This window comes from Cygnus olor, chromosome 4 (genome assembly GCF_009769625.2).
Source record: "Cygnus olor isolate bCygOlo1 chromosome 4, bCygOlo1.pri.v2, whole genome shotgun sequence".
NCBI classification, from domain to species: domain Eukaryota; kingdom Metazoa; phylum Chordata; class Aves; order Anseriformes; family Anatidae; genus Cygnus; species Cygnus olor.
Window position 1 is genome coordinate 24,986,725 of NC_049172.1, and position 9,118 is coordinate 24,995,842.

Consider the following 9,118-nt stretch of genomic DNA (forward strand, 5'->3'; position numbering starts at 1 on the left):
CGTAATCTTGATCTACTGAGCATTGATGGAAGAGAAAGTAGGGTCTGGCAGTGGCTGAATGGCAGCAGTGGGCATAGGAGATGCAACAGGAACAGTTAACACTATGGACATCCAGAAGGAAAAGTGGCCACAGAGTAATCTAACTGCAAAAATCCCCAGAAATTACAAGGCTGTGGATGTGATTTACCTTGACTTCAATAAGGCTTTTGACAAGGTTTCCCACAGCATTCTCCTCAAGAAACTGGCTGCTCTTGGCTTGGACTGGCGTATGCTTTGTTGAGTTAAAAACTGGTTGGGTAGCCAAGCCCAAAGAGTCATGGTTAATGGAGTTAAATCCAGTTGGAGGCCAGTCACTAGTGGAGTCCCCCAGGGGTCAGTATTAGGGCCAGTTCTCTTTAATGTATTTATCGGTGATCTGAATGAGGGGATCGAGTGCACCCTCAGTAAGTTTGCAGACAACACCAAGTTAGGTGCGTATGTCGGTCTGCTCGAGGGTAGGAAGGCTCTGCAGGAGGATCTGGATAGGCTGGACGGATGGGCTGAGGCCACAGGGGAGACAACATGATCAGGCAGGTGGTTTTCGCAGGGTGAGGCTCATCCCCTACACTACAGGTGTGCTGACCCCTGCGATTGCCCCAAATGCGGGAAACTCGACTGCATAATTTGTGGTAGTGGGGGACTGCGTTTGCGCTCTCCCCTGGTTTTTCAGGGAGGTGGTTGAGTCACCATCCCTGGAGGTCTTTAAAAGACGTTTAGATATAGAGCTTAGTGATATGGTTTAGTGGAGGACTTGTTAGTGTTAGATCAGAGGTTGGACTAGGTGATCTTGGAGGTCTCTTCCAACCTAGATGATTCTGTGATTCTGTAACAAGGCCAAGTGCCGGGTCCTGCACCTGGGGTGCAACAACCCCAAGCAGTGCTACAGGCTGGGAGATGAGTGGTTAGAAAGCTGCCTGGCAGAGAAGGACCTGGGAGTATTGGTTGATAGTCGGCTGAATATGAGCCAGCAGTGTGCTCAGGTGGCCAAGAAGGCCAACAGCATCCTGGCTTGTATAAGGAACAGTGTGGCCAGCAGGTCTAGGGAAGCGATTGTCCCCCTGTACTCGGCCCTGGTGAAGCCGCACCTCAAGTATTGTGTTCAGTTTTGGGCCCCTTGCTCAAGAAGGACATTGAGGTGCTCAAGCATGTCCAAAGAAGGGCAATGAAGCTGGTGAGGGGTCTGGAGAACAAGTCTTACGAGGAGCAGCTGAGGGAGCTGGGGGTGTTTAGCCTGGAGAAGAGGAGGCTCAGGGGAGACCTTATCGCTCTCTACAGGTACCTTAAAGGAGGCTGTGGCGAGGTGGGGATTGGTCTATTCTCCCACGTGCCTGGTGACAGGACAAGGGGGAATGGGCTAAAGTTGCACCAGGGGAGATTTAGTTTGGATATTAGGAAGAACTTCTTTACTGAAAGGGTTGTTAGGCATTGGAATGGGCTGCCCAGGGAAGTGGTTGAGTCGCCATCCCTGGAGATCTTTAAAAGACGTTTACATGTAGAGCTTAGTGATGTGTTTTAGTGGAGGACTTGTTAGTGTTAGGTCAGAGGTTGGACTAGGTGATCTTGGAGGTCTCTTCCAACCTAGATGATTCTGTGATTCTGTGATTCTGTAAGTAAACAATATAGACAATAGTATGCTTTTCCACTTATTAAATTACTTAGACTGAGTGAATTCCTTTATTTTATTACATATAAAATGCAAATATTTACCTTTTCAATTTTAAATTTATATCATTGGTAGAAGAACACTAGGTAAACATCAGAAGAAGGTTTCACTTTATGATTTTTGTCACATCTATCTTAAAAAGTAAGAAATGAGGAAGTAATATATCACTAAATCAAAAACTGCTCCCCTTTGCTAATACCTTACACTTCTGAATACTCTGCTTTATAAAAGCAAGGTTCAAATTTGAAATTTTAAGCTTAGAGTATAAGAGAATCATAAGCTTCTTACCTCAGATACTGAATGTAAGTATTATATTTGTTGTAGTAAATATCTGTCTTCACATTATAACAAGCATAGTTTATTTCCACAATTAGCATAAACTGGTGTTGAGTTAATGTTTGCTTTATTTAACTATTTTAAAATGTTATAGATGGTACTGTTCAAGAGATCTGTGGTTGGATGCGCTGCTTCTATTCACATTATTTGGGAGAGTTCTGCCCTGAAGTTGCATTTGCAGTATAAGTTTAATAACTTATTCCATATTACAGTTGAAAGCAATGACGTTATTATCAGGAGAAAAAAATCATGGAAGAAAACCAGCAGTAATGTTCTGGATTAAAAGTATTATCTAGATCACATGTATAAGCTGAACATGGCAAGCTTTGGGGTGTCTATTTAATTATCATTTATGTATAATTATTTTTAATGATTTTGTTTTTCCACAAAAGCACAGGGTGTGTGAAACATGCCAAAAGGGCACCTTGACCCCTTTAAGCTCAGCTATTAACCTAATAAGGATCTTGTACTGGACAGCTGATGATTGCATAGTGTAATTATAGAAGCAGGGATAATTGCAATATATATAGGCAGTAGGGAATCAGTTACTCAACAGCAAGGGCCTGAGCATGATGATCCCACAGTCTTCAGCCCCGCTGGCTTCAGCTTTTAATTGACTTCAAAGAGGGTTAAAACTGAACAGGAACTTTTAGGATAAACCATTCAACAAGCACAAATATGGACAGGAAAGATGATCTGACACATTTGACAACCAAATAATTTTCTTTCCCTGTATGCCTTCTGCTCTGATTTTTCTACTCAGTCTCCAGCCTGAGGAAGGTTTATTTTTGTTTGGTTTGGTTTGTTGTTTTTTTTGGTTTGTTTCTTTGTTGTAGTTGTTGTTGTCATCATCATCGTTGTTTGTTTGTTTGTTTTTAATAGAATTAAGAGGAAGAGAATTTCCATTTTGGTACCACAGTTTAGTAATGCCAGCTTCCATTACTGACAAACTGGGAATTGGCATGAGTAATAAGCTGTGAGGAACAAAAAAAGCAAGACATCTGGGCTGTGTCATGGATGATGAACTTTGGTATTATAAAATCACCTGCTGAAGAAAGGACATGTTGAAGCCAACAGCTACTTACATCAGAAAAATCATTCATTATGTACCAATCTTACCAAATTTGTGCACAAATTAGAGAAACATATCCTATGTTGTGATTTTAACAGGCACACAAAATGTAAAAAGTCTTGATGTTATGACTGGGACCAAATGCATTGAACAAATATGTATGAATAAGCTAAATATCCATGATCTTGAAAGTTCTTTAGCCACTCCTTTGGGGTGGTGTACCAAACAATTTAAATAGTCAGATGCATCTGTTCTGTATTCACAAATTTGGGGATAAAGCCTCTTCCCAAGGCTTCAAAATAAAAAAGTGGATATACATTGTGTTACACCTTATTAGATTATAATTAAAAGTGCACAAGTGTGTAAGATAGCAAAGCACATGACATGAGAGTCTGAGGCTGTTTTCATTAGCAACTCATGTGGCCTGGTAGGAGCAGATGTATAGAGAGAAAGAAGCGGTGCTGATAACACAGCATGAGCAGTACATACCCTTCGGGGTCCCTCTGACTCATGCTAGTCAGATCTTGGGGCTGAATCTCCACCACTGCTGTCAGTGGTGGACCCTCTAAGGACACATCTTCCACTTTCTACTTTCAGAATCTAGTTCTTTGCACTCCAAAACTACACCGTGGTGTAAATTGAAGCCCTGTTGAGTGGAAATGGGAGATTTGCTTCAAAAGTGCACTCCTGATCCGAACTAGGTGACAGGCACCTTTGAATGATGTGCCGAAGTTGTTCAGTCCTGTTAAAAGTTAGGAAAACAAAACTAATCAAAGCCTTTTGAGTGGTCTTGCCAGTATTAGCTTTGTCAATTGTACAGGTTTCCAATGAATAACTTCTCTGTATAAGAATAGTAACTGTGCCTCAAATTATTTTTTACTGTGTGTTCAATGTACAGTTTTCTATGCCATTCTATGTTTCCACAGGGATGTACCATGTTTGGAAGAAGAGCCTGCCAAGAGTTAATCTGATTAGTAATATTAAAATTATTAAAACTGAGGAAAGATTAAGTGTGTTTTGCTGACATCTCAGGGAAGGCTACTTTTTTATCTCACCTGGATATGGAGTAAATAGGAGAGACTCTGGCAAGTTACTGGGGAAGTCTGAGATACAAACCTGAGAGGCAGCCAGCCTTGAGGAAATTCTAAAGCTGAATTCTGCTTATGTTATCATGAGCCTTGCCAGCAAAGTCAGGCCTTGAGAAAAGCTGAGTAGTCTTGAAGCTGGAACAAATTTTGAAGACCACTGAGGAACATTTAAGGAATCAGACCTTGTATGGGACCTTCCCTCCATTCATCAGGTCCTGCGCCCAGCAAGCACACAAAAAAATGTTGTAAAAAAGAAGAAAATGAGAGGTGAAAAGAAGATGCAGGAAAGATATTGAAAGTAAAGAAGCCAACTTGCTTCTTCAAGATTTCACTACAGAGAATGGTGATGAATGTGGGAGCAAGATCAGAACATCTGAATGGGAACAAGGACACCAAAGTAGAAAAAAATCTATAGCAGAGAGGCAAAAAGCCCAGAGAGGTCAACTGCTGGAAACTTCAAATTATTCCTTTAGCAGGAAGGTGAAGACCAGAGAAAGAAAATTATTCTGATGAAGGAATACAATTACAATAATATCTTGTGAACATTAATCATAAATATAATGAGGCTTTCTGCTAAGAAGTTTGTAGCAGAAAAGGATTACTATCCAACTAGGGTTATTATGAGCAAAAAAAAAAAAACAACATGTTTTAAGATGAAGCTTGATGAATTTATGAGGAGAAATATGAAGAAGCATGACTACCTGTGACAGTAGAGGCTGATTTTAAATCACAGAAAATTCAGGCCAGTGTTTCTGTATTCTTGATCCTTTAGGAGCAGACTAAAACTTGTCTCAACAAGTAAATTTAGTACTGAATTTATGTTGTGTTTTCATATAAGGAATCGTTTGTTTGTGGTTTTTTCCATTTTTCCATTTTTTTAATTTAAATTATCAAATTTACTTTTTTTTTTATGCATCTTGAGTCCTTTTCACTCTCCAGTAACTCAAAAAGTTGGAAATGTTTTCACCTCCCTCTCCATACATAAGTACACTAATTCCCATTACATTTTTAATTGAAAAAAAAAAAAGGCAGCAAAACCACTGAGTACAATGCACAGATATTATTGACTTTGAATAATTTTATTGTTTTATAGAAGCTACAAGCTATTTTCTCCTTGCTGGGAACAGAAAAGATCCCACAGGAAAAAACAGTATTTCAAAATGATTTTCCTTCAGAAAAGGAACAAAAAGTTGAAATATCACAATTTTGTCTTGGAATGAAATGTTCCAAAATAATTCAATTTGGAAATGTCTATGTTTAGTTTTGACTTACTAAATCAAAGTGTTTTATTTTCTTGAACTGAACCCAAACACTGTGTTTCAAGTCAGTTCAACATTAATCTGTATTGGGCTATTGTGCCTCATGGGAATTTGAGTGGTGCCCCCTGGTTCCCATGCTTTCGTATGGGCTAAGCTTTTTGGCAAACTTTTCCCCATTGCACCACAGCATGTGACTCTAATGATGAGCCATATGGCTTGGTCAGAGGGGAGCTCATGATGCATAACGGAGCATAGACTTTTGCAAAGAGAAACTGTTTTTTTCTCTTGAAAAGCATTTGACAGGATTCCCAAACAAACATCTTCAAAAACAATGTGGCTGGAAAAGCTAGAAAGGGAGGAATTGGTTTGCAGGTACCCTGTTGAAAATGGTTTGTATGTGAAAAGTGATGGTATTTCAAGAGTTAAGAAACAGGACTGCATTCATGTCTGTCATAACTCCTTTTAGATGGAGAGGAAATTGGCCCCTACATATCTAGACAACATAGTAGAGAGGACTGCAATCTACAGAAGTCAAGGGGAAAAAATGTGATAATACAGCAGATGGGGAATGTGTTCCTATGGTGACTAGATACACTATATTTTCTGTTAAGATATACAAATGAAAAGCAACATGGACTGCAGCAATGGAAGACCGAGTACTAATTCTTCCCAAGTTAATTATGGTCAGACTGCTGTTAATAGTGATAGCCAATACTAAAACCTACACACCAATTGCTTGTGTAATGTGTAGCATATTGTGATTATCATAAACTTTAAACTAGAGAAAAGAAAGGATAAAAAATAAAGCTTTTTTTTTTTTTTAGCATTTTCCTTTCAGCACACACACACACACACACACAAAAAATCAGCAATAAATACCAGAACTGTAGTACATTGGGTTGCCTGCTCAAGCAGATGGGAATAGCTGGACTGAGAAAGCAAGAGGGTGTGCTCTGAAGGGTTTTTTCATTATATTATGGGGAGATACCTTGTCAAATGAATAATGAGTCTGCAGAGGCAAGGTTTAAGATTAGGAAAAGCCAGCATTAAGGTTGCCTGTAACTTGCTTTTGTTCCTTGAGCAATAATTGAATGGTACATGTTTTCCCCTTTTTATGCAAAATCATCTACAAAAGCAGAAAGGTTCTGTAAAAAAAATTCTGCAGCAAGTTTTTTCAATATTGTCAAATCAAAGCTTAGACAGAAGCATCCATTCTGACATAAACCAAATCCAAAATGCACTTGAATGATAGCCCACTGTTTTTTCAAAAGGTCCTCAGCTACAAGTAGGTATCTGCTTCTCAGTCTTTATTTCAGGAGAGAGGAGTTCCTTCTTCTGTCCTGAACAGGATGTCTGTTTCTGACTTTGGCATCACATACTACACAAGTTTCACAGAAACCGGACAGCTAATTCTCAAGACTCTCTGAAGAACTGAGCTGCTTTTTCATGCATATCATGTGACTAGACTTGGCATTGTCTTAATGGCATTAGTAATGTTTTGATATATGATATGTGGCAATATACTTCCTATATAGTAGAAATAATAATGATGATATAATAAAGTGGGGAAAGATCTGTTTGGCAAGTGAAGCTAACTAAAATAATCTTACAAGCACTAAGAAGCCTCTGCAGGGTTATAGTGGAAACATGAATAAAATTAAAAGACACACTCAGTGATATTTTCCTGGATGAGTCACTGAGAATGTGTGTAAATAGTAAGGGACTGCGATTATTGGTGAATATCCAGCTATTCATTTTGCCATGTCTTCAGATGGCTCACTCAACGTAAATGAAAGGCATATTTGCCTCTATGATGGTCTGTTACTGGCTAGATTGCAAAAAGAGCTATAAATTATGTTGAAGAATGCCAAATGTATAGTTTTGTGATGTTAATGGTACATGAGGGAAAGAAGGGGAATGCAAGTCATTTAATTGAAAAAAAAAAAAAAACTTTTTGTCTGGTTTTCAGTTAGGAAAATATAGATGTAGTACACTCTTGAGTTCTTCTGCTCAAAAATGCAAATGATTTTATATGGCTGCCAAAGAAGGTTCCAATTACCAACTCAGATTGAAAAAAAAAAATGTCACATTTCTTATTGCACAACCCATTATGCTTGCATTTCTCCAAAGCTGCCTCAGCTGCACTTGCTGGGTAGTAGTAAAGGAGCTTGTCTGTAATTACAAAGGTGTTAATTTCAGCATTGCGTGTACTTTTTCTTTTTACTAGATTGGCATGAACATTTCACACTCTAGTGTGTGCTGTAATTGGAACAAACTGCAACACCTACTACTAAAAACTGAGCTCTTTGTAGCCATTGCTTGTCCCTTCCATTTAAAATTCCCTAGCCACACTTCTGCCTCCCAAGCTGCCTTTGAAGGCAGATTTATGTGTTTTAAGTACAATTCAAGCATATTGCAGGCACAGCAGGAGATTGTAAACAATCAGAAACTGAATTGGGGAAGTCCTCAGCATCTCAGTGTGGTAGAACCTGAAAAACACCTGCCGCTTAATGGCTTACACGTACATTATTGGAAGATTGAGCTTCACTAGTAAACATTATTAAGGAACATCAGGTAAAACACTGAACAATGTAACCATCTTATACGGATGCTCTCTGTGTACATGAATCTTTGCTGTGTTGAAGACAGGGTTTTACTAGCTTCTAGAGGTCTCATCTACTTCTTTATCATAATCCTTATTTTATGTGACTCACTTCACAAAAGGTTATCTCGAGACTATGTGGGAAATCAGAATAAGTATACTTCACTTTGATCTAAAATGGAATGATTAGTATCTTGAAGGACTTCCACTTGTTAATTCTGTATTAAACACCTGTCAGAAAAATACTGGATTAATCATTAATGTAAGGCTCATTTGGCTTAGTCCATCAGGTTCAAAATTATACATGTCACGTAACCAAAGACAGGAAAAAATATTATGTTTTCCTTATCTCTTTCTGTGCAAAAAGACATTTTTGTCTTTTTACATATATCTAGGACTATGCCAATAAGCCAATATCCTGCAGGAAGAAGAATCACTGATGCATATTGGATGCATATTCTAGATATGTTATTACTGTTAGGTGTTGACCAGGCTTTACACAGTGGTCTTGGAAAAGCAAAAGTTTCAACAGAAAGCGGAGGTATTTTCTATTTCAAAAATTAACCCAAGAACTGATACTGTCTAAAGACTAGAACCACTGTCAATGGGTTGCTCCTTTTTCAGTAGTATACACTAATAGAGATATATTTGCTTTTAGTTTTCTTTTTCTCTCAGTGACGCAACTTCTTCACCAAGCCTATGCAACTTTTTAACACTGGAAGCAGGACTTTTCCTTTCTGCTGGGTGAAAGAAATCTGGATGTCTTGAAGTGGGTAAGTGAGTTGAAATCGTCTCCCTCTTCCTGGGAAAGTACTTTAATCACGAATTATGCAACTGGTGAATGGTTACTCTTTTTCCAAATTATTATACTAATTGAAAGTAGCTCTGGAGCTCTGTTTTGTGCTAGACTTGTTGCTGCCAAGTGTTTTGGGATTCCTTTACCAATGTGTAAGACACCAGGCTCCTCAAGGAACTTCTAGATATCCTAAACTGGTTTACAGAGAGGCTCAATTCAACCAAGGTTATGATACATGTAAACGTGAATAGGAGCAAAACACA

General features: G+C 38.6%; 1 pseudogene; it reads left to right on the forward strand.

Moving 5' to 3' along the window:
* The first annotated feature begins 547 nt into the window (after positions 1-547).
* Positions 548-699, forward strand: LOC121070289 (annotated as a pseudogene).
* The last annotated feature ends 8,419 nt before the right edge of the window (positions 700-9,118 follow it).